Below are 5,280 nucleotides of genomic sequence, written 5' to 3'. Positions count from 1 at the left end.
ATGCCTAAATTTGTCACCATCATGTTCGATCAATATCTAATAATATAAGCTAAGGCCGCTTAGAAAAATTTAAAAAATAAAGACTTGCAGTACCACTATTTCATGTATAGAAAGTCACCTTAATCAACATTAAATTATAAGAAGAAACTTTTTTTTGGACTATTTTAACACTAATGTACCCACAAATAACATAAATAATTAATGTCATTGTATGGCTACCGCCCACGTCTACTATACTACTAACTTCCTCAATCCTCTCCAAATTTCTCACTTCCAATAATCCATTATTATACTAGCCAACAACTATACAATCATTAACAAATTACTCCCCATTGATTACTTAATTATTGGAATTACACATCATTAATTATTCAACTATTCGACTGTTTTTCTTTCAATTTCATGCACCAGTTCATGCCAACGGTTATGATAGAAATAACACAATGATACTTCTTCCCTTGATTTCACTCTCATCATAATTTATCATTGAATTTGTATTAGCCTCAACTATCCAAACAAATTAATTCACCACTACAATAAACAATTTCGGTTCACAATTCTCCAACCCAACAACTACATAACTAATAATGAGATCCTAACTCTTAGAAATCAACACAGAAACAAAAGGTTTAAGCCTGTCAAGCTTTTACCTGAAGCAGGCAGTAGGATGACGCCAATGAACAAAACACTTCAAAACCTTGTATTTTGTTTTTTTCTTTTCTGGTAAGTGGAGATCTGACAAATTACTGTGTTTCTACCCTATACAATGTGTGTGTGGGTAGTAAAAGAGTGGTGGGTGTGGCCCACTTCTAATTTTTTAATAAAATCATATTCTTAATAATCATCAACTTAATTATCTAAATTAGTTTCCGAATTAAGCAAAAATTCCCATATACAATTTTACACGAGGAGTCTTTCTGAAAAATAAGGTTCTAGTTTTTCAAAACGACCTAACAGGTCGTTACAGTATCATTTTTTGTTGTTACATAATCTGACGCATCAATAATTTGAAAAATGTACCTATTAGAAAAATAGGATACGGGATAGGGCAACTTTAAAGAGGTAGGATAAAGAATAAAATGAAATTTTTGAATAATAAATAATGGTGAGATGAGAAAAAAATTAAGGGAACGACGCGATACCACAAAATCGATGGTTACATAAAGTGAGACTTTTTGTGATTACCTAATCATGGAATCAAATCATACTATACCATATATTTTAAGAAACAATCAAAACAAATATAATACTCTTAGTAACGATACCATATTATACCATGGCAACCACCATCCAAACAAAGTGTAACCGATTTTTCAATAATCCATAACCCAACTCAAATTCATTTTATTTTTCTGAAATTCAACTCGAACTCTTTCATTTAATAACTTACCCAGAACAAGGTAGGTGACCCACGTATGTGTAAATGCACTACGGCCACATCCAACTTTACAAAGAAAGTGATTACACCGATTGAAAATATAAAGAATAATGCGAGACAGCATTTGGCTGTGTTCAAGTCCACCTGAGATATGAATACTACTAGTAATTAATTACTCATCTTCTTTTGAAAGAGATAAAATCAAAGCAGGTTTCCATCAAAATCAAATGTATAATGTACAGGGTGCATGTCTCCAACTTTCACCATTTGTATATCCGTCCAAACCGCAATACTTATATATTGAAAAAAATAGTTCATGAGGCTTTCTTTTTATTTTGGGGGGTGGGGTGTGGCAACCGGCGCTTTGTGTTTACATTGAAGCTCCGACTAATACAATTTATGCAATGAAGGGCTATTCTAGGCCGCCACTCTTAACAGGATTTTTTTTATATACAATGCTCGAATCTGAAACCTCTAATTAAGAGTAAAATTGCCCCCACCAACAACTATGTTGGTGCTAATGACTCATGAGGCTTAATTAGTGCTTACATCAAAAGTGGTCATTATATATAAAGAAGATCAAACCAGAAAACTTTAACAAATTTCTTATTAAGAAAATTAAGATTGGGTACAATTACTCCCTAGCCAAATGAATTTATTTTGTCTCATGCATTGGCTTTGGTAGGTCATAAAAAACAAAATAATACCTTTATCTTTTTCTATACCTAATTCCGTTTCTTCATATTTCTTGGTTTTGCCGTGTTCGATGCGTGTGGTGCATCGTCAAACATCATCCCTTTTTCTCCCTCAAGACACTTGCGCATTTTTCATGAAAAAATAATAATTTATATTTATTAAGGATTTGTTTTGCTGGGTGAATGAAATCATGATATAAAATTATACGAGATAAAGATGAAGTAAAACTTTATTTAGACATATAATTTAAACTTTTAAATTGTATTTTTCTTTCATAAATATTAAAATTCCATAAATTGTGAAAATTATCAAAATTTTCTAATTCTTGATACAATCTTACCAAATAAGCAAAATTCATAACAAAAGTATAGCATATTATTACAACGCTATTCTAAAAAAAATACTATATTTATTGATCAAACTTTAATTCAATAAATAAGTAAAATAAATTTTAGATTGAAGTAATTATAATAAATTAGTTAGTGAAGATGTGTGAAAGTAATGGTTATGTCAGATATAAATGGTTTAAAGATTGGTACGAGTAACAATATTAATAGTATAAATTTTGTTTTCAAATGAAATAAATGGTTGATAGATTTAAATGATAAATATTTTTATAAAATATAAACTTGTGGTCAATTTTTGTATTTAAAAAGTTTCAAATCATGATATGAAATTCCAATAGCAAGTTTTTTGGAGAATTTGAGATTTTCTTTCTTGATTTGAGATCATAAAATGAAATTGCATGTTCAACGCTGATTTCATTTCATGATTTGATTTCATCTTATGATATCAAATCATGAAATGAAATTGCATGTCTAAACACCTACTGAAAATGTATATATGAGTTTTATAAGTTTGGTGTAGCTTAACAAGAAAATAAGAGATCTCTTGACCCACCTATAAATTAAATTTAAAAAAATGACTTTTTTAGATCTCTTCAGAAAAAAAACATGAAACTAAAAAAATTATAAATGAAATAAATCAATATTTCGGCTTTAACAAGTTATCTACTCAATCTTAGTAAATTACATGTTTACGCGTACTTAAAACAGTTAATAACACTGGTGCTTCGATTGAGATTCTTCACCCTGGGATGGAGAAACCTGAGCCTTTAATGAACCCAACAACGAATTCAAGAATTTCGTTGAATATATATATATATACTACTAAAAAAAACAGAAAAACCGACCATAAATGAGTGGTCGGTAAAACTGTGACAGCTTTTTAAAAACCGACCACATGTGATCCGTTTTTTAAAAAATATATATATTTTTTTATAATTCATTATTATTTTATTAAAATCAAAAAAATGATTTTAAAATAAAGATAAACCGACCACTTTTATTTTTTAAATTACTTAATTAATTTTAATAAATTCAACCACAAGTGGTTGGTTTTCTTTTAAAATTAATTAATTAACTTTATAAAAAACTACATGTGGTCCCTTTTTCTTTAAATTAATTAATTGATTTACAAAAAAACCGACCACATTTTAATTGAATTAATTAATTAATTTAAAGAAAAAGGGACCACATGTGGTAGTTTTTTGTAAAAAATTTCTAAAAAAGGAACCACATGTGGTCGGTTTATTGTAAAAAAAATTCAAAAAAAAGAACCACATGTGGTTGGTTTATTGTAAAAAAATTCCAAAAAAACCGACCACGTGATCGATTTTTTTGATAATTTTGTAAAAAAAATTATTGAAAATTTTCAAAATACAAATATTAAAAATCAAACTATTTACAATACAGCCCATCAATCATTTACAAACATTAAAAATCAAATTAATTATTTACAATACAGTCCATCAATCATTTAATATACAATCAACCAACCACCATAAGAATACAAACATTAAAAATCAAATTATTTACAAAATTTATCGAGGTTCCAAATTCAAACTATAAAACATACAAAAGACTAAAAACTACAACTCATCATCCGCATCTTCATTCTCAGCCTCACCCATTCTATTATCAATATTTCGTTGATATATCCAGCTATAATCAGGTTCCATCGACACAATCAATCACATTCAAATAATTAGTTCAAGTCACAAAAGTTCACATTTTAAATACCTACACCTAAACATTTTCAAGTCACTAATTCACTTCACAAGTTACCAAACTAAACTTAATTCAAAATGAAAAATTCACGTTTCAAGTACCTACACTTAAACATTTTGAAGTAACTAATTCGCTTGTCAAGTGACCACAGTTTACTAAAATCAAAACGCAAGTTCACATTTCAAGTACCTAAATTCAAAACAAAAGTCACTAATCCATAATTCAAGTACCTAAACATTTTCAAGTTAGCAACCTAAACTAATTTCAAAATAAAAAGTTCACATTTCAAGTACCTACACTTAAACATTTTCAAGTCACTAATTCACTTCACAGGTTGTCAAACTAAACTTAATTCAAAGTGAAAAGTTCACGTTTCAAGTACCTACACTAAAACATTTTCAAGTCACTAATTCACTTATCAAGTGACCACACTATACTAAAATCAAAACGCAAGTTCACATTTCAAGTACCTAAATTCAAAACAAAAGTCATTAATTCGTAATTCAAGTAACTATAATTAAACATTTCAAGTCACTAAGTCACTTCACAAGTTACCTAACTAAACTAAATTCAAAATGAAAAGTACACATTTTAAGTACCTACAAATAAACATTTTCAAGTCACTAATTCACTTCACAAGTTACCAAACTAAACTTAATTCAAAATGAAAAGTTTACAGTTCAAGTACCAACACTTTAAACATTTTCAAGTCACTAACTCACGTCCCACACTTAACTATATTCAAAACAGAAGTTCACCTTTCAAGTAACTACACTTAAAAAATTTTGACTCACTAATTCACTTCTCAAGTGACCACACCTAACTAAATTCAAAACACAAGTCCACATTTCAAGTACCTACACTAAAACCTTTTCAAGTCACTTATTCACTTCTCTAGTGACCACACTTGACTATATTCAAAACACAAGTTCACCTTTCAAGTAACTACAATTAAACATTTCAAGTCACTAAGGCATCACTTCACAAGTTACCTAACTAAACTAAATTCAAAATGAAAAGTTCACATTTCAAGTACCTACACTCAAACATTTTCAAGTCACTAACTCACTTCTCAAGTGACCACACTTAACTAAATTCAAAACAAGTCCACATTTCAAGTACCTACACTTAAACATT

Source organism: Capsicum annuum, chromosome 9 (assembly GCF_002878395.1).
Source record: "Capsicum annuum cultivar UCD-10X-F1 chromosome 9, UCD10Xv1.1, whole genome shotgun sequence".
NCBI classification, from domain to species: Eukaryota; Viridiplantae; Streptophyta; class Magnoliopsida; order Solanales; family Solanaceae; genus Capsicum; species Capsicum annuum.
This window is presented reverse-complemented; position numbering follows the sequence as displayed.